The 21,768-nt window shown below is 42.0% G+C and overlaps 1 protein-coding gene and 1 long non-coding RNA gene across 2 annotated transcripts in view; one reads left to right on the top strand and one right to left on the bottom strand.

Moving 5' to 3' along the window:
• The window catches only part of LOC148595165 (FERM domain-containing protein 4A-like), a 199,986-nt gene that overhangs the window by 157,658 nt on the left and 20,560 nt on the right, over positions 1-21,768 (bottom strand). The window lies entirely within an intron of this gene.
• Positions 10,586-21,768, top strand: part of LOC148595163 (uncharacterized) — a 379,939-nt gene continuing 368,756 nt past the window's right edge. Inside the window, exon 1 of the long non-coding RNA XR_015913220.1 lies at positions 10,586-10,657. This is a non-coding gene — a long non-coding RNA (uncharacterized LOC148595163). The remainder of the gene's footprint in view (positions 10,658-21,768) is intronic.

The following is a 21,768-nucleotide window of genomic DNA, read 5'->3' as shown; positions in this document are numbered from 1 at the left end:
GGCAACCAGTTCGAGCTGACCTTGCTTGAGCAGATTGCTTAGATAAAATGATCTCCACGGTTTCCTTCCAACCTCAGACATTCTGGGAGCTTGTGATAGCAGCACATCTCCTCATGGAGCTTTACTCAGCTGTGTGCTTTGTGAGAGGGCTTCGCTAGGTCAGTTACTGGACAGTGTGTGTGCACGTCCCTCAACATGTGCATGTCTTTAGAACTGTGCTTACTCTCACAGGGATAATGCCTTTGGTCTTGCAGCCAGTGGACTAAGTCCACCCACTCATTTTATGTTTATTTTACCAAGCAGACAGAAAGGCACTGGCCACTTTTACTGATTCAATGCTTTTGGTTTATCCATATAGTCAGATGGACCAGGCTAATTTGTGTGTCCAGGGTAACCACAAACAGGTTTTTTGTCTTGCACCTCTCTGGCTGCTGGAGACCCAGGACTTACCCTAGTGACCTAAATAGTGGAAGCATCTAATTTTCTTATCAGTGTCCTTAAACCTCAGGGCTATTTTGCAGCCATGAACTGAGGAGTTGTGTTAAAAAGGCAAAAACACAGACACATAAATGTTAGGTTTACATGTAAATTATTTGGTCAGTAGTGATGGTGGTAAGTTTGTCAGAGACTATAGGTTAACCTGACTCCCTGGCTATGGGATGGAATGAGTCAGCAGGTGTGATGGCCCAGACCAGCCTGCAATGGGTCTTGGGAAGCTACCATCATTTTCCACCTGCAAATTATTTATGGTGGTCTTATTTTTTGGGCTCCTGAGATCTACCATACATGTCCAGCGGCTCTGAATCATGTGCCATCTTTAGTGTGTGGTTAAGGAAGTCTCATGGGTTCTGCCTGAGACCATGATACAACACATCTACAACATGTTTGCTATTAAGATAAGAGTCCTCAGCATGTGATTTCTGAAACCAGGAATCTCATGGAAAATATTTTCTCGTGGAAGATATACTGGAGAAAGAAGTGTTGCAGAAAATCTGTGACTAGGCAAAAAGCAGCCCAGGTGGCCTCTGTTTAGATGAGAGATTGGGCAAGATGTTCAGGATGGTCCCAGCTGGGATGAAGCTGGATTGACCAGACAAGCTGGAGTGAAAGGGTAACACACACAGCTATAGTCAAGCTTAAGAGCATCAGGCGGTACTATCTGTTGCTTGCAAAATGACTTCCCTCCAAACTGGCAGTTTAACAACACCATGGCCTTGTGTTCATCAGGTGCGGAGCAATACACAAAATGGTCTTTGAAGAGCCACAGCAGCTGCAACAGCTTCCTGCTAAATTAAAGAAAAATACTTAAAGCTCCTGTGTGCTGCTGAAGTGTGCACACAGCAACGAGTTTTACAGAGCTCAAAATCCCCACACTGATTTCATGTATTCATTTAAAAGCCTTAGGGGGCACAAGCCATGGTTTAACAGCAGCAACACAAAGAATCCCTTCTTTGGGAGCAGAGAGTTTTCTTTACTGTGTGAGGGAAACAATGCCAATACACCACTCATTTGAGCTCTTCCCCCACTGAGACACAGGATTACTCTGCAGCAGTCTGCTAAATGCTCAGCCTTAAGGTAAAGCGGAGTAGTCAGCTCACTTAAGGTCGTATAATAGACTCAGATAAAATAGGTTCCTTCGTGCACCCGGATGGCATTCATTTATGCCTAGCATCAACACACAGTTGAGTCTGTATCCTAAAAGAATTCCCAATTTATTTTTTTTCCCTCTTGATGGGAATAGCAGACCGGCTAATTAAACTCCTTGAACTATTGCTGTTATTCATCATTCCTTCCCTATAATATGAGCAATGTTATCTCACATTTGAGTGCAGGAGCTCTTGTTCCCTATCAGGATCTGCCTTGTGCTTTTGCCTCTGTGCACAAAGTATTTCATACAGAAAATGCAATTAAATTCCTTATAAAAACACCCAAACAGCTCGATCAAAGTTCTCCATTAAACCACAGCAGAAAGCAACCCTCTGTCTCTGAGCAAAATGTGCAAGCCAGACCTAGTACCACTGTGCAAGAATTTGGAGAAACAGCACGACCTAGCGTTCCCTCTGCTTCTCACTGCCTCACTCTGCTTCTTGCTGCCTCTTGAAGATATATAGTTCCTGGGAATGTCATTCCAAATGCGACCCCCACCAAGCTCCCAGGAATACAGCATTTCTTTCTGTTACTCTGGTTTCTTTTCTTTTCCCTGCTGAAAGCCTTCCACTACAGATGTGGAACCTACCTCTCTGCCTTTGCTTCTTTATGCAAACAAGGAGGATCTTACAAGTCCTATACAACATGAATAGTTTCAAAAGCAGCATGGGCTTGGGAAGAAATCTTCACAGCCACATTGCAAAGGGTTTTGATATTTTTTTCCCTCTCTGAGCACATGGTAGAAGTAGTCTGTGAACATCACTGATCACAGAAGGCCAGAGAGCTTAAGACATGCATTCACTTTCTATGAGCCCCGTTATTCATCCACTCTCAGGGCATATCTTCATGCAGGAAAAGCCCAACAGTCCATCTAAAAGAGGACTAGTGGTCTCTTAGAGAAAGGCACTGGAGCTGCACAGTAATCCTGGCTGTGCAATTCTGTCCTATGGAAGAGCATTTCTTCCAGTGTTGATCAGCTTATTTCCTGGAGCTTGAAGTTTGCCTCTGAGATTTTTGTCTCTGTAATTATGTATATTATTGCTATCCTGGTAACTGAAACTGCAGAGGCTGCTCATTCCACATGCTCCTCAATCATCTGACTTCATTGAAGCACCATCAGACCAAACCCAGACCATTCTTCTGAAAAAAAAATCATACACAGAGAATCATAAAAGACTATTCATTATTGACTTTCTTTGTGGACAAATTGCCTGCAGCATGTGGGCATTGGAAGACCTGGAAAAGAAAGGGTAGATGTGCTGCAGATTGTCATGGTTATGGACTGTCATGTCAGTTGTTTGAAGAAAGAGCAAAGAATGAGGAAGCTGTTCTTTGGGTAAGACTCCCAAGAGCATCCTACAAGGAGATGTTTAGAAAATATCCTTGCTCCTTCACCCTGTATTATACAGCGTGGTCTGAGAGTCATGCTGAGTTATCACCCTTGAGCTCCCAACTCCTAGTTTTTTAAAAGGGGTGTTTACTCATCTTTATGCTGGCAAGAGCTTCTCTTTTCTATGTTATATAAACAGAAACCCAAGTAACCAGACCTCAAAGCAAGACTCAGCTTGCCTAACCTTTAATCTTGGCTGAAAACAACAGCACCCTGACAGCTTCACCAGTGCAGAATCTCATATGCCAAGGAGAGATCTGAGTCAGCCACAAAACTGGATCAACGGATGGCCTGGCAACACATAAAAAGCTGTTATGTATCACCCTCACCACCTGGGAACCTCTCTCCTTGCCTTCTCAGCCCTAATTACTTTTACTGCTTGATCTCAAGAAGTGTTTATGATATGACCATATCCAAGCAAGTTTGCTGTTTCTTGCTGTCTTGATGGCAGTTGGCTTTTCAGCCACTTTATTACCACCTTCACATGTGAATCAGCTAATTGCTCCTGTGATCCCAGGGTATTAGTTCTTTTTTTTTTGTCATCACAAGCCTTTGGATATTGCAATTTCTATGGGATTATATGCAAAGCAGAAAAGACATCAGCTATACCTTTAATGCACTCCCCGGTATCTCATTTCCCAGGGGACAGCTGTCAGGGTGTCCTTATAGAGAAATCAGCAATTCAATTGCAGTTTTTGGAGATACTTATTCCTGTTTGATTGTGCCTGGCTGGAACACGCAGGTAAATAATGAAATTCTCCCAGTTTCAGATGCCAATAGCTTCCTAAAGCAAAACCAGACAGCACTGTTCTCCTTACCTGCCATTATTCTATACACACTTTCTTTTTTAACCTGCCAGTCTTGAGATCTGTTTCTGAGAAATACTGACTTAACGCTATTTTAGCTGTAAATTCACCAGATCTGAAGGCTTATTGTGAAGCTCATACTGAAATCCCACCAGTGAACCTCAGCATAAGAAAAGGGTAATCTAGCAGGAAACTCAAACCTGGCTCCAAACACCCTTCCCACAGAAGAGATTTCCGGGACCATATCCTTCCTCACTCAGATGATGCAGGAATGAGACTGGGGTGTCAGTGTCATGTTGCAGAGCAGATTGGATCCTATCTATAGTAAATGAACATGATATAATAAATAATGTAATAAACCAACTGCAGTTTGCTTCCAGTCCTGACTTCTCACACAGAAGAATCTAAGCACATAGCTTAACCATCTTGTATAAACAAACATGTCCTTCAGGGACTAGGACCTGCAAATTTTGCCACTGTGTACTCCAATCACTCTTGCAATGCCTTCACCTGGCCACTGCTGAGCCAAGCAGGTTGCCTTTGAGTCCTGCATGGGTCCTGATGTGTCCTTGGAGGGCTGAAAGTGTGGGGTGATTGAGCTAGATGGGTATTGCCTAGGGTTAAGCCCCTGCTGCTGCAGTGTGCTGGCAGAGGGGACACCTTACCGAGCTTGCCATCTTTCCAGGGAAACTCCACGCAGAAATCTAGGAACAAGCCCCACCTAAAAGCTGTGCTCCATCAGGGTCTCGATACTAGGGAGCAGAACAAGTTCATTAATTACTACTCTTATCTGTAAATCTGTAGCTGAAGTGAAAATTATAAGGCTGCTAATTTATTTTATGTGCAGATCGTATCTATTTTAATGAGATCCAAAAATAGCGATTTAACGTGGTGGCATTAGGCATTGACGTTGCACAGGGTCTTTTTTCCATGTGAAATTTTCCATGGTGTTTAGTAAGATTATTTATTCCTCAAGATAAAGGATCTTTTTCTGTGCCCCAGGCACTGAAAGGACCTGTGGGCTGAGTCTCGCCTCACTGGCTAGTCAAGGACTTGCGTTGCTCTTCATGGCTGTTCTGAGGTTGCCCTAATCCTGTGAGGCTGTGGAAAAGGATGGTCTCCAGGTAGAGAGACAATTTCAGGGTGTGAAGCTCTAGCATGAGTTTTCGGGCTCCTTGACATGTCAGATCCTGCCTCAACTCCCTATTCAATGTATGAGATGACAAAACCCACAACTTTGTCACTTGGAGCCCTCCTCTGAGGCCATGACAGGAACCTTGGTGCATAAGCAATGGGAGCATGCAGAAGTTTGGCCCACTGCTTACTGGTGTAGGAGTCTCCCATTAAGACTGCTGTCTTGCACTTTATACAAGGGGTACAGATATGTTTAGCCTCAGGGACAAAGCCACTGCAGCCATGACCTGTTAGAGAGCAAGGCAGAGAAAGAAGGTGATCAGGAACCTCGGAGGCTGAGCAGTTGGGAGGTTGCTTCTCCACCTCTTGGTGGAGTCTCCTAGTTGGTTCTGCCTCCAGGAGGTTGGAGCAATCCCCTGTAATCAAAAGTATGGCTCCTTGGGCCAGGGGAAAAGATGCTGTGAGTGCACAGACCGCCTGACACTGCTCTATCAGGAGGTGCCTGGGGATTCCCACATGGGCATTCCCAATGTAGCTTCGTTAATATAATCAAGGGCAGTATTTATTTAGTGTTCAACCAGTCATTGCAAAGGGACTGATTACAGGCTGCTCTCCTGGGGCACTATTTCAGTCTGGGACTTGACTGGTGAGTATAAATAGTGTGACAGCTGCACCAAGGAGGTATTCCTGTGTGATGGAGAAGTTAAAGCCCATGTCAAGGCCTTGCTAATTGCTCAAATTATTGCTGCTGTTAACAGGGCAGCAAATTATGTCAGGGAGCCTTTCAGAAGTTATACAATGTCTAGCTACAAAAAATATGCACTCCTGGCGTAATGCTAACAAATAATTATAAAAGGGGGCCACATTAATAAAATCTGAATGCTGGGAATAAACATCAAATTAAAAGCAAACAACACCTGAAATATTGACTTTGGCAAAATAAAGTGATACTAAGAGAAAGAAGAAAACGTTGGAGGGAAGATCAAGAGCAGTCATGCTCAGGGTAGTTTTTACCCAGCACTTTGAAATCATAGCTCAGCCCTGACCGTCCACAGTCAAATTCTGGTCTGCACTGAGGGTGATCAAGCAGATCAGAGACAGTAACAGAAGTCTGACCTCATTATAGGTGCCATTAGCCATACAATTCTCTTTTGGCTGCTATTTTACTGCCCTTTATTCTTGCTTATTCACTTAACATAAAAGACACCAACATTATCTTCCTTTTCACACATATAAATGATATTTTACTTATAGATGTCATAGTAAAGGTGCCAGAGAGTTTGAGGAAACAGCTAAAATGCTTTGGGTTCACAGTACAGTCTGAATCACTACCTTACACTGGACCACATCTGGCCTGTTAACTATATATGTGTAGTAAATACAACTAAACAAACACCGACCATGAAGATGCCCCCTTTGCAAACACTGGAAGGTCCATGGCTGGGACAAACAGACCTGCCTCTTCAGTGAAGTCTTGGAGGGGAGGTTAAACAGACTGGACCTCCTGCAGATCAGACACAGAAGAAGTCACTTCCCAATCCAGGTTGCTGAGGCCTTGAGAACTGCTCCCCCATATTCCCTCAGTATCACAGCAGGGATAAACAGTGGCCTAAACCATTGTATTGCAGTAAATCCCATTGCAGTGCCAATGCCAAAATGTTCCTTTTCTTTAGAAGTGCCTCTGCTGGCATTAATTATCTGCCAACTCTTATTATTTGTTTGGTGCCAACAGGCCTGCCTCTGGCCTGCTGAACACATATGATTATCCTGTGCTAAACAGGTTATGGCCCAAAGTATGTGGCACATGGGATGCACTAGGGAGCCAGGATTTCAGTGGGTCTCTGCTATTTTTGTTATAAATGTGCTTCTTTGGCTACCTCTTAAGAGGGCTTTTTTGTTTTTGTTTTTTAAGCGACCTGAGAGTAGATGCTTCTGGTTTCCATTATCCCAAATCTAGGCTCACACTACATAAAATCCATCTTATTGCCATGGGCCACACACTCCCCTCTGCTGAATGACATCATCACCCATGGTGATTAATATATTCTCCAGAGAATTTATGAGTATGAAGTCAGCAGTTCACCACAGTGGGATGTGGGAGTTTGCAGGTATTCCTTGGTGTGTGGAGTAGGGCATTGCTGCCAGGGGAGAGACACCAATACGACACTTCTGGGTAAGAACTGACTTTTAACTATCTTCCCTCTACACTCTAGGTCCTCTACAGAAAGAGGTTTTCTGGTCTGTCTGGAGTACATGGGCATTAGAGCCTACAATCTCATCAGCAAGTGGGAAGATGTGTTTTAATCTTCCTATGTGGCAACCCTGAAGCTTTTAGAAAACAGCTGCTTGTAAGGACTGCCTCTATGAATGAAAAGAAAATGTTGATTCTGCCCATTTCTGGGTGTTATTCTCAGCTCTCAGCTAGCTTTCTACGGCTTGGTGTTTGATGTGGTTATTAAAATGTACTACATGTCTCCTTGCTTCCTGAACCAGTGCAATCAAGGGCTGAAATATTCCTTACGGCAGAGATGAGTGGCTTTGCAATAATTAGCAATAGAGAGTCTTACAGAAGATGCAATCGTCCACTGCTTGCAGTAACCTCACTTCAACTCGTTTAATCTTCTTAGCGAGGTGTAGATTACATCACCTCAAACTGACCTTGGAAGCTTCTGATGAGCCACATCAATCACACGAGTGTTGCAGGCAGTTCAGTGCTTTGGTCCTTCCAGGCTCCATAGTAGTAAATTAACACGGTGCAGCTGCTGCCTTCAAAAGCTCTGCATTCAAAGTAAGTGATACAGATTTGGAGTCCCAGCTGGACCACGAGCAGAAGACGGCTGCTCACGCCCAAGATGGGGTATCGGATATTATCAACAGTGGTGTTACTGCTGAAAGTTCATTTTTGCCTCCTGCATTACACAAATCTGAGCTCTAGTTTTGCACAGTTTGTCCACAGTCCTTTTAAGAGGCTTAATAGCCATGAGACTGAAAGATTGTTTGGGGACTTTTTAGATAATATCTCATGCTTTCAAAACAAGCCCGTGTAAGGAATTTCTGGGATTCATGTATTTATTTTTCTATAGCAACTTCATTTTAAATGGATATAAGGAATAAAAAGGAATAATTTTGATCGCCAGTGCTTACCCTGGGAAAGTCAGTGGGAGCACCTTCCTAGATGTCAGTGTATGGATCCTGCACAAGCAGACCCCCAGATCTCCAGGATGCATCTGGGGACTTGCTACTTCCCATTAAACTATGGCTGATTTTTGTTGACTGTAAATGGCATTGTATTGTTCATCTGTATGACAAGAAAAGGGTAGTTTTTTCTTTTTCTTTTTTTCTATTTCTTCAGGAAATGAAATTTGAGAGACATTGCATCCTTCCTAGACGGGCCTGGAAAAGAGGTATCTCTAAGTTAGCACTTGCAATGCCTACCTGGCCTGGGGGCTTGGAGCTGGTTTCTCCCATAAAGTCTAAACATTCTTTCATACTTTATCTCACTGGCTGGTCTGGGAAGCTTTCCATGGACAGTTTTGGTGTCTGACATCCAGCAGGAAAGCTGACCTATTGATGTTGACACCAAAAAAAGCCGCTGCTTGGCTCTTGCTCCCTGCCTCCCGCCCATGTGTTGCTCCACCAAAGGACAGCGCGTTGCTCTCGCAGGCTGCCAGCGCACCGGACACACCGAATCCATGTGTTTTGGAGACCTTTGGAGGCTATGCTGGTGTTAATGTAAAGATGGATCTCAAAACAAATAAAACAAACCAACAATGATAAAATCCTCTGACAAGCTGACCCAGATGCTAATAGGGATGCTAAGAGTCAAGCTTTTCTATCAACACTGAAGTAGAAAAGGTGGAATTAAGTCTATTACTAATTGCAGTGTTCACAGAGGTTGGAGACACTGGCTGTAAATAAATCCTGATCTATTTTAGGAAGATGTTCCTGCACTGTAATGGACTCCTATTTTGGGATGTAATTCTGGAGCAACCAGTGTGGTCACTGAGGTTTACTGTGCTTCCTGAAATGTGGTTTCTAACTAACTCATTTGTCTCTTTTTACTGCCATCTAGTGAAGCTTGCTGGGAAGACAAATAAGCATTAAAAGGAGGAGCATTTCATTACCAGCAACAGTTGTTGCAGGCAAATCAGTACGCAGAAGTAAGAGAGAGAGGTGGAAGGATTTGCTATGTACTTGATAATACCCTTTTTGATTTTTTACTGAATCTGCAGAGAAGTTTTAGATCAAAGAGCAGTTTTACCAGCCACCTGCATGCCCTTTGCTCATGTGATTAGCCTTACGGATGATCCCATGCATGGGATCCTATCCACACCTGTGCAGATAAAGCTGTATTTCATATAACTCAACCAAACAGAGAGTTTCAGCTGGAGCTGTGATGATAAATGGAAGGGTCAAGGAAGTCAACTGCCTTAAAAATAGCATAGGAAAGTGGATCTGGGCTCTCTTCCTCTGCTGAACTACCTGAACCAAGGAAGAGCAGACTGGAATCAAGCGTCCTGTGTGACAGAACAAGGAGGATGTCCTGCAGGAGACAAATGTGTATTTTCAATGTTGAGCTTCTGTGTAACACAAAGGTTAACAGTTCTTTAAATCTTGCGCCTATATCAGAGCCTCATCAGATGGTGGAAGAGTTTTGCACACTAACTTGGTATTAAAATGCACGCAAGGTCCAGCCATAGATGAATTTCTGCAATGGGCCAAGTCCAGTAACTCTATCCCCTTACAGTCAGTTGTCACAGGAGGTTACTTTGCACGTTGCAGCAATGCTCATGTTCCAGCACATACTGCAGTGCTAAGTACCACCAGGGAGCCCGGGGAAAAATAAATTAATTATTCAATCGCGGAGCTTTGTTTTAGCAGCAGCTCAAACATTTACAGTCCCATTTGGTATAAAGACTAACCATACGGCACGTGTACATACAGAGCGTGCTGTCCAATTAAGTACATATAATGCAATCTCCAGCATACTAACTCGTACATCAGGTCCTTAATTACACCAGACTTTATTCCAGTGGTTGAAGATATTGCCCTTTGGTGAGACCTAAAAGCACCAAAGGGAGCTGCCGGAGCCAGTACCTCATCCAGATCAATATAGAGGGGAAGGATAATGCAATTACTTGTGGATTAAATTGAAAACAATGGAAATATCATGATGTATTGGGAACCTGGAGCATTTCATCATGAGGAAGAAGGAGAGAGAGAAAAAAAAGAAAAAACAATGTGCTACAATTGCTTTCAAGAGAAGAAGAATGGCTGCATTCCTGCGTTGATTAAAGATATTTTCATACATTACTAAGGCTAGGATTTGACAATTTTCCTAAATACAACAGGTCATAGATTTCCCCCGGTCATTCTTGCTTTCAAATAACGTGCATTCTAATCAGAAACATACCCTGTTTTACAGCGAATCCAGTGGCAAAACTACAGACAATAAGTGTAGGTTCAAATTTTTCCAGTTCCTACAGTAGCATTTTGAAATCTCCTATAAGAAGCATTTTCTATGAGCTTTCCAAGATATTTTATGTTCTAGCAGCACTCATATTATGATCTTATAAAACTTTATCCCGGAAGTAAAATCATAATATGTGTTGAATAAACATTTCTGAAAAATAAACAAAGATATTTGCAATTTTGAATGAGTAAATTTATCTCAAGAAAAGTAAGCTAGAAGGTCTATTGAAATGCCATTCATGAAATGCCATTTCATTTTTGAAAAGTGGTAAATAACTGCAAACATGTTCTAAATCAAATGAACCATTTTTTGAGTCAGAAACTCACATCTGACTACAATTTAGCACAACCACTATGCATACCTAATACAGTCCTCCAGGTTTTCTTTAGATACAATATTTACTTTTTAGGCTCACTGATGCCTCTGCAGAAGTGAAAATTTTGTAGAAGTTAGTTAAATTTTAATAACTTTCTAGTGTTCCATTACATGAAAGCTGTTATGGTATTTAGAAGTTCTGTCTTTTTAAAATTGAATGTCATTATATTTTCCAATGTGTCAAATGTTTTTAAAAAACATTTCCTTTTAAGGCCAGACCAGTATATTTCCTCTGACCTGAGCAGACCTTTATATAACATGTGTTAGGAGATGATGTCATCAACACACTTAATGGAACTGAGGAGCAAAATAATTTTTCATAAATATGTATATTAAGAAGTATTTGCTATGTTCATGTCTTTGCTACTTGCAATTTCACCTCTCGATAGACACAGTCTTATTTCTGTTCTAGTGTTACATCTGTACAAACAACAGCTTATGATTTTTCAGTATTTTCATTATTTGGAGCTTTTCTGGCTGCATATGCTTTTTGAAAATAGTAGTGCTGAAGAATTTCATCTGTATTTCACACCTTGTCCCATTCTCTCTCTCTTTTTTTTTTTTTTTTTGGCCAATCGCAGCATCTTTAGCAGGGGGACTTGACCCCACGAACCGCTGAAGATATTCTGGGGGACTGGGGTAGAGGAGAAAGAGCCATTTCATAGATGATGATGAGGCAAAGCTTCATCAGTGACATGGTCATCTTTCACCTTTTGGTTTTGGAAACTCTGCTGTGGGGTGAAAATCCTGACGTCTTTCACTGCAGCTCAACTCCATCATTGCCTGCTCTTCATCCTCCACTGGGAACAACTTCTTTTCTCTGCTAACCTTGAAAAAGTCTACTCAGCACAAAGTCTCCCTGCTCATTTCACAGAGAATCAGGCAATGCTGAATGCAGATAATAGCCCATTTATGTTGACTCTTGTTTTCCCATCTTGTAAACACCCTTTGAATTTATATTCTCATCATTTTTTTTTGCTATAATACTGTTCCCTAAGCTATAAAAAGAGCAATTCTAAGCTTCTTGACAGCTAATATTTCTGTGAGCAATATTAATGCATTGCGAGTCTGACCCATTCGCTGCTTCACTGCAGCCTGATCCTCCACAGTGCTGAGTTCCCACTGTGCTTCTCAGTGTGCCCTGCGTTCGTGGTGGGAGAAGGTGCTCAGCAGTCAGCAGAATGAGGCTCCAAAGCACCAGTAAGGACACAGATCAGAACTAAGACACCCACTGCTACTCGGACGTAAAGCGTGTGCAAGACACACTCTATGGTATGATATTGCTGTAGGAGATGACACCGTCTTGGTACATATATGAGCAGGAGCATAAAAAGCTGTACATTTGCATGCTCCTATGGGCAAAGTTTTACAGAGGTCACAAGCAAGATCTGTGTGACATTTAACTCTACCCAGTCACAAACTTTTGCATGCTCAGCATGTTCACAAAAGCAAAGCTTAGCTTTGGGTTTCTTTAGCTAAACAACCCATTTTCATGCTAATTGTTGCATCTGCAAGAACAAAATTCTTAATAACTATGCAGTGTTCATATTTCCTGGAGGATCTGAGGATATCTGGAGTCACAGTCTTCCTAAAGAGAAACAAGCAGCTATTAAAAAAACAAAAAAGTAATTATGAGCTATAAACGCAGATGCCTGCACACACACTGCATTGCATCCTTCTCTCCCATGTATAGCACTCCTGCTTGGAACTGTACTTTATTCATGAAGATATTCCAGCCCAGCCCTATCTCACTGCCTCTTAGACTAGTGAGGGCAACAAACTTCAGAAATAAAACCATATTGCACACTTGGCTGACTTGAGTAAAGAATTAAGCCCTTATTCTTGCTTCCTTTGATTCAACACAGAGATGGTTTTAAGCACTTGTGCTGTGCACTTATCTGCAAGCCGTGATCCTGGCAGGGGTGGGAGCAGCTAAACCGCAGTGACCTGCCCAGGCCATCCTCTCACTTAACTTCCAGCCCTTTCTCTCTCTTTTGCTAAGTTTTAGTGTCCTTCAAGCTCTGAGAAGTCTTGCTGGGGAGGTAGACTCGAGGAAGAATTCCTGGGAGTTCTTTTCCTTCCTTCTGCAGTATCTTAACACACTCAAAGATGTCTAAAGTCGCTGCTTTTTCTGACCAGTCAGAACCTCCTGATAAAGTCATTGAGATAACAGACCCGAGGACAGATGAACATTAAGGTTTCCAGCTGCTCTGTGCACGAGGAAGATTTGCTCTGCCCTGTATGCTGCAAAGGCGGCCAGTTTATCTTCACTGGTCTTCACGGGTGGGCAGTCAGAGTTCAGCCTTCCTCAGCCTGGCAGAGCAGCTCTCTTCCTCATCAGCTAAAGTGTTTGGGCTCACCACAAATTCTGCTCACGGGCAAGCTGATAACAAAGATTAAAACCTGCATGTTTTGCAATAAGCTGCTTGGTTGGTTTTTTCTTCTTGCCATGGCCCATTGCAAGTAGCACCAATATTGGTCCCCTAGGCAATTCATTAGAAACTGCACACTGCAGCCAAAATTTGACATATTTGGGCAGTTTGGAGGAATACATGGATTACCTCCCAGTCAAAATCACTTTAATGTTCTCCCTTCATAGTCTGTAAAGTTAAATGACTCTGGGCAATGAAGCGTGGCTATCAGCTTTAAAAACCTCAAAACTCAACTATAATTTTCTCAGGCCTCCCCTCTGCAGCGATAACGCTTTCTGCTCATGCAGCACTTTATAGTGGAAACTTCCTAAGACATGCACCAGTGACAGGAGCTGAGAAACACTGTGTCAGGAGTTCTCTGCATCACGACCTGCCCATATCTACATGGAAAAAAGGGTTGGGGTAGCAGAGGGGTGGGATAGCAGATCTGACAGCTGGATATTGCAAGCAGAGAGCATCAGGCTGGAAATGTGGTACTCATTCCTGATTGAGAGGGAAACTGGGGCTGAATCCCCTATGAGGACAAGGTGGATTTTCAAGGACTTGAGATTTAATGTTTTCGTTTTCTTCAGAGACCACCACAATCATTCCTAGAGAAACGAGCACAAACCTCACAGTGGGAAGGCTCGTTCATGGGCTATGCAGAGACTTGGGCTGGGGGTGGCTGCACACATAACCACAGCACTAAGACACGTGGACCTGGCGTTATCACACATGAGTCACCAAATGAGGGTCAAGGCAAGAAGACAGGATATAGACTTTCTCATTTTCCCACAGATGCAAATCCAGCCATCAGGCCGGCAAATATTTGCACAGACATTGACTTGGGCAGGGAAAATACCCAATTTAACGTCTCATGCACTTTGGAAAACTTTGCTCCAGTGCCTGTCTTGGGTCTGCTGAGTATGGAGACTTTTGCTCGGATTCCCCTCCTGCTCCTCCCCTCCCTTTTTTTCCATATTGAGTGTCCTGGATTACATCATCTGTATTTTACTGCAACATTATCTAACGTCACTGCTTATTCACTGAGATCCTCATTTGGGCTGTACAATTCATGTCACTGTAATGGGAGGTAAAAAGATAAGTGCTAAAATGTCAACTGCTATAAATCAGTGTAACTTAAGTGCTTTGTTAAACATTTCCAGGTCTCTGGTTTTTGTTCCTCCAAGAACCGTGCAAGACTCTGCTGTCCTGAAACAATATAAAGCAGTTTGTCTCACTATCTCATACGTTGATCCATATGTGTGTTACACTAGCCTATGTCGTCCTCAGACCTCTCCATTTCCCTTGGTGAGGAAGACATGTCCCATTTATTCTTCACCTTACAGAAGCAAGGATGTCAATTCTGACTGGCCTTGTATGTACCAGATATGAAAAGAAAGTTTCTTTTTAGTGCTAAGATGACTCCACTGCAGCCTCTAGGTCTGTTCTGTGTGTGTCTCCTGGTGGATTTTTGCATCACTGTCAACTATACACAGTTCTGAAACCTAGAATTCAGGTCCTGAAGATTTATCTTGCCAAAGAAATATCACATCTAAGGGTACCACTGTTCACAGGGTGCAGTTGTCAAGTCAGTAGCCATGGATGGCAAAATTCTCTGTGGAACTTATTTCTAGAACTGTATTTCATGGAAGGCAAGAGAATAAGTAAGATGAAGAGCAATGAAAAGAGAGATATGTCTGAAAGCCAGACTGTGGAGACACACTCATTGCCCTGAACTTAGCTGAAAGCTCGTTTCCAGTTTCCCATATAGCATTTTAGAAAGTTAGGCTGTCAGATATACTTGTAGACAACATGCTAACCTATGAAACACATTTCTCTCTTCTTCAGAATAATGCATTTCAGCAAATCACTCTTCTATTATTCATTTAACAGTGTTATCACTCTTTGAGAAAGAGCCATCTTAGTCGAGTGGGATTTTGAGGTCTAACATGGAGAACAAACACAGTTTATAGGTACTGGTAGAGTTCTAGCTTTGAAAGATGCCATCAGAGTTTTTGGTTATATATTACTCTCAAATTCAGAGAAAAACATTGAAAAAGAAGCATTTTTGACATCTAGTCTAGTTGAGGTTTCATAGCTAATGAATCACTGCCACCAAAAGGGCATCCTCTTCCTTTGATTTTGTTACAAGAGAGCATTTGTGCTGCTTTCCCTGCACAAGCACTTGCTCACTGAGGCTGTTCAGCCAGTTGAGACAGGAAGAAACTCACCTGAAAAAAAAAAAAAAAGGTGATTATTGTGCTTTAGGGAGCTGAACTGGCTTGCAGAGTGGTTTGGTGAGAAGCTGAACCTGCAGTAGGATTGCAGAGACATCAAAGGAGTGAAAGAGAAGTCCTCTTTGGTGACAAGAGGTTAGGTTGAGTCAGCCACCTTGAAAGCCTCATCGTGGTCTAGCTCAGATTTGTGCCTAAATTCATATGGGATGTATCTGGGCCCACATCTAGTAATCAAGGCAAAACAAGCCTGTGTGTTGGTGTCTCTGTGGATGTTGCCCTTGCACTGTCAGCTAACTGTGCAATACAGACAGTCTGTCTAACCACCTGCAATGCTGCAGCTTTCTGTTTTGCACATCTGTAAATAATGAGCAGAAAATTTCCCACAAGCATCCCTCCTGCATCTGTAGGAACCCCAAACATAAATCCCTAATAAATAGGCCAATGCCAATGGGACTCTTTCCACTGATCTCAAATGACTCTACATCTTCGCGAGGAGGAGGAAGGTCTAACTTTGTCTAATTTGTTGTTTAGTACACTGCACTAAAATGCATTTCCTCAGCATATCTTCCTGTGAGTATGATTTTATTTCAGCCCAACAACATGTATGAAAATTTACCTAGAGCTCTATTTTATCATTCCAATGAGATGAAAATCACCATGCCAGCTCTGACTTCCTTCTTCCTTCTTATCAGGAAGCTAATGAAATTAGGCAGTCTACAATGTAACATGCAAAGGGTTGTCAATGAAGCACTTACTTAAAAGACATTTGTGCTGAGAGAATTTTAGTGTCAAAGGGAGTAACTTGTGGAGCAGACTGGATGGCAGGAAGGGTAGCACCAAAGCATTCAGACTGTGCTGGGATATCAAATTACTCTGCAAATGTATTTTGAGATCTAACAACAACTGTGAATGTGCTGAATATCTGAGAACGTTTAAAGAAATTTATCATGAATAATTCTGTATTACCTAATTGATCTTTACTGTTCTCTCATTTAAAGAGGGAAAATGAAATGACCACTGCAGCATATCAGGGATGACAGCATTTTTAGGGTCAGGTTCTTCACTGGTCTATAATAGCTGCATCTCCTGTGGCCACAGGGGATGCATGGTGCGACCTGGGCAACTTGGAAACAACTGACCAGCTGAAGTTAGCAAGAACTGTTTGCTGAATAATTGGGCATAAGTAATGTATGACTGCAGGGATGGCCAGACCATGGTGTCCTGACCATGGCCAGCTTCCACCTGGCAAGATGCTGAACAGAGATCTCTGCAAGATTTGGCACCAGAAACCTCATAGGACCTGACGGACATACGCTGATCGGGTCAGCAGACCCTATGCATTAACCTTGGAAAGAGTAACTCAGTGATGAAGTGACACCACCTCTGATAATGGGCAAAGTTCTGAAGAAGGGAAGGTTCTCTTGCTTGTCAATGTGCCATAAGGACTTATCCTCACTAATGACTCAAAGCAGGGGCAGGGTAACAAGCAACACTGAGCGCTTTGGAAATGCCTCCCCGCTGAACACCTTGATGCATCACCTAGCCAAGGTAACTGGCAAGCATAAACCTCATAGTGGGATGGGAAGGTTTTTGCCAATTCTTTTTGCTATTAAGACATAATTTATCTTGGGAAAATGTCTCAGAACTTGCTATTAGGAATGTACAGATCAGATAATGAACAACCTGTAGACAAGGAAGAAAAGAAGTAGAACGTTCATAATCCATGGACAGCATTACTTTTAAAGGCAGTGAGCTCCATTTTCTGGATTTTTCTAATGAGAAAATAATCTTGATAACAAATAATCTTTTTATACTTTTAGTATTTTTTGGTTCAGAGACCACTGAGACATCTGCTGAAATGAAGCTTGCAGAGAAGTGCATAATGAATGGGAGAACTGTGGCCTGTTTTTACTGCCTCTAGGCACATGGAGATATAAGCATTTTAGGCTTTTACTCTTATCTGTAATCCTTTGAGCGCTCTCTGCCAGGAAGTATTTGCAGTTAGTTGATGATATGTGAATGATTAATAAGACAGAAAACATTCAAACTAAATACACATTTTGGGAAGGAAGCATTAGATTTTAGCCATCACTGATTCAGACAGAAAAAAAAATTGCTTATATTTCCTTTTGTTCCCTTACCTAGCCCAAAGCTCTCTGAAATCTGGTTGGATATTCCCATCACTTCAGTGGCTTGTGGGTCAGCTCTGTAATTTCTAGACCTATGCTATAAAGTATTTGTGAAGACACAGGCTTACTCTTGAGTTTTCCTTTAAAATACTTTTCCACAGCTTTGAGAGGCTGCAGTGCTTGCCAGTCTGCTTTGCTGAAGAGGAAGGGCTGGAAGGTGTCCCAACTTTTCGCATACTCTTCTTTTATGTTAAGGAAAACTGCTGAGTCCAAATGGTGGGAGAATCAGAGCATGTGTGGCTGAATACTGCTTGGCTCATTCTGGGCTACGCCGGGAATCATCAGGGCCAAATCTGGGTAAGAGATCGATTAAAATTCCTCCTATTCTGTGTCACAAGGACATCCTGCTGGATGCTCAGGGTCTGCATGGAAGCACTGGTGCAATTATAATCATTATGTAGAACACACAGAGGGATTATTAAATAGTCATACTGTTTAAGTATGCACTAATTATATAAAGCACAGGACAAGGACGGCACAGAATGTCTCCTAGAAGAGTAGCCTGCATCTATGGCATCCATCTAAATTAAAAACTTCCACAGAATGATAACCTTAAGTAACTATGCACTTCAGAGACAGCTGTGAAAGACTTAGAACTAACTCAATCAACTAAATTATGTGTAAATGGCTTCACTTTTATTAGTGGTCTCCAATGTATACAAATTTCAGCGGTAAAGCAGCCACAACAAATAGATTAGTCCATTATCTATTATCATCTGCTTCTTCTCTGCCAAAACATTTTTCCGACCCTAAAGACTATCTTATAAATTAAACAAACAACCAAACAACAACATTAGAAAACCAAACAGAAAAAACTCCTGCTTAAAATTCTATCCCTTACCTGGCTTTCCTGAAGATAAAAGATGTGCTGAAATATTTGCACACGCTGTGGAAAGGGAAGCAAAAGGCCGTTTTTGCTAGGCACACTTTGGTAAAAGCACTCCAGACAATTCTGATACTTTTAAATGTAATCTACTCCAAACACAGCTTGCACAAAAATACACAGCAGATAGATAGAAATCCCTTGCTAGATTTTTTTTCTCTCTCTGAATATTGGCTGCTGTGCCACCTGGCAGAAATAAAAGAATCAGTACAAAAGAAATCTTTGTTGATTCAACAGTGAGGATGGACCTTCATCTGTCCGGGACACAGCTGCCACATGATGTAGTTTTGTAGTTTGCAGCATGGCCAACGATGGACAATGACAAGGCTGATAGTCCAGGCAATGATAGGCAGAATATGATGGAAGACATGACTCATCCAAGCAATTTTTAATTAAGAAAATAGAAGAGGAAAGGTCTTTGCCAAACTCAGTATCAAAATGCAGCTACAGTGAATCAATGAACAGTTCCCTGAATCGGAGGTCAGCCCTGTGCTGTAGGTTTGCCATACTGATTGCCTTTTATCGGTAAAGATTTAAAGACAAGGCAAGTTACCAACATCTGAAGCACTATTGTATAGCTGTGACAAGTGGACAGTGTTTCTTGTCATAACTAATTCCTTAAAAGCCAAATTTTGCCCCTGTAGTGTACTGATGTGTACTGATCAGGGGATGCATCAGCACAACCATGGCTTTTGGCCTGCAGTTATTTTTGCTGTTCCAGCAGGAACTCATTTCACATGTCCCAGACATGAGTCTCTGGTACAGGAGAGAGGCCACAGTTCAGTTCTCTGGGCACGTATGTGTGCCTGTAATGGAAGATGTCATAAATGTCCTTGAATAAATAAATGTCCTATCTTTGCCTGGAAGAATATATTTGCATACACAAGAGTATATTCATAGCTGTTTCCTCCACAGCTTCCACTGCCAACACAGATCAAAGGAAGGCCTGAAGTTGTAAATTAAGGCAGCCTAGGAAAAGCCAGCACAGAATGCAAGCTCCAGTCCTAGGCTGAGTTGGTTTGCTGCATTTATAAGTGCTTCTTCTTCTTTACTTTTCATAATACACCACTCCCTCTGAGAGCTTGTGCCCATTATTCAACACAACAAAAATGTGAGTCAGTAAAAAAGGAGCTACTGTCTAGGTGCATAAGACGGAAGGGACAGAAAAAGAAGGGGTATTGGTCACGTTTTGCAGCTGGGGAATGGAAGGGTGAGATCAAAGGCTTCCAGGCCACAGAGAAAATCTTCCACTGGGACTGAGTCTATTATTCAACAACATTTAAGAAGGGAAAGTTGCAGATATCAATTACATGTCAAAATTCAGGGTGTAAACTCCCTTTCTCCCTTAAGCCTTGTCTCCTGGCTATCTGCGGGCCTGCTGAGGACCATGTTCAGATGACCTAAACTCCACCCAGCAACCTACCGGCTGGGTGTTTTGCTTAACTAGAAGCAATAACCAAAAACACTAGGAACATGAATGTGGGATTTAGGCTGTCTGAATATGGCTCCAAAAACATTTGTTTCAGGTGTTTCCCTACTCAACCTGCTCACAGTTAAGTTTTCTATTTTGAGGCCCCCATACCATACGGAAGGCCTAATACGGAATACAGTGTAACGTTCCACTCAAGACACCCAAGCCCTTTCTGGAAACTATGCCTAAGTTACATGACTATTTGGGAATGTGTAGGGAAAATGTAATGGCTTTCAGTGTAAATTATCAGAATGTAATTTCAAGATTTAAGCTACAAGGTTTGCATAAGACTTGATAATATTTTGGTTTTATTACATTTGCATAGTTTTTTTTTTCCCCCGAACTTTACAACATTGATTTGTCAGTGACTCTGTCATTACGTAGTCTGTGACTAGTAAACCTTTAGTGAAATGCCACCCCAGAAACATGGATATTGTCCCTGAAGCCTTTCAGAACCATCCAGAACACCTCACTATACAGAACCAAGCTGGAGATAAGTCAACTTTCCAGAAAAAGAGAACAGGTAGATGGAGTCTTCCCTTCATGACAGTCTGCCTTTAGGAACTGCCTTCACATTCGGGCAGAACTAGGAATATACAGCGCTGAACCTCCCCAGTCATTTGACAAAGATTTGGCAGTAGCAGGTACTTTCTATATGACTCCAAAACTTGTTCACTACTTCAGTGAGATGCTGGCTATGGTCTGCTGCTGTCTTATGAAAGCTTTCTGCACCAATTTCCCTGTGGCTTCACCTGGACTTCTACCTGCAGAAGTCTCCCAAGGTTAGACTATAAATGACATTAGGCAGTAGGAAGGGTATGTCCTCTCATTTTGGGAGCATACAATTGGAAAGGAAGGAACACTGCCTTGCCAAAGACTCACTGTATGACCTTGGACAGGGCCTTTCAGTGCAGATCTCCACCTGTAAAATACAGATAATTCTTTCTTTGCTGTACATCATAAGGTTGATGTGGTGCTTAATTAAAGTATTTAGAAAGCCTCTCAGGAGGTGCACTATATAAATGCTAAATGAAGCTGTTCTTCCTTGGTTACTGTCAATTGTCTTATTGATCTAGTCCATTATAGACTCAGAAAAAAAAAGCTGTTTATTACAACGAGAACTGAGAGCGGAAATATTTTTCTCCTCCTCACTAGACTCCAAACTTGCTCCCAAAGACATTTTTAGTACTCAAACATGTTGACTTGAACCTACAGAAAGGGGAAGAAAAATACTGGATATCATTCCCCACTAAGTAAACAGCTTTATCAGAGCATTCCATAATAACTGACATGCTCAGTTTACTGGTAAATATTGCAACTTTTATATGAAAGAACTGCCATAGAAACCATATCTTTGCTCTTCATCTAGGTCTGAATGGAAAAATCATTGGAGTCAATAGGAGGCTTTTTCCAAATACAGAGGGATTTGGAGCACATTATTAGTGTTCTGCAGGTTGAAGATATACAAAAATCTGGAATGACATCACTGGGAGTCTTGTGTACAAAAAAAATTGCAAAATCATCCCCAGTATTTAAATACTTTTAGGACAAATGAATTGATGCTAGTGTAAAGAAATGATTTATTGCAATAGCTAAAAGGAATGACAAGTTGTCTTGCACATTAACATGAACATGTATTTAGACAAATACATTCAAAACATGATGTACTAGCCACATTGAAAACCAGCATTTCCAAGATGTCCAACTGTCTTGGCAATAATATTATTCCTTGCAAAATCCTGAAGAAGC

Source organism: Tinamus guttatus, unplaced genomic scaffold (assembly GCF_059628265.1).
Source record: "Tinamus guttatus ecotype Peru unplaced genomic scaffold, ASM5962826v1 Tinamus_guttatus_pri_ptg000148l, whole genome shotgun sequence".
NCBI classification, from domain to species: Eukaryota; Metazoa; Chordata; class Aves; order Tinamiformes; family Tinamidae; genus Tinamus; species Tinamus guttatus.
Note: the sequence above shows the minus strand (reverse complement) of the source record. Positions and strands in the feature narration are given on the sequence as shown.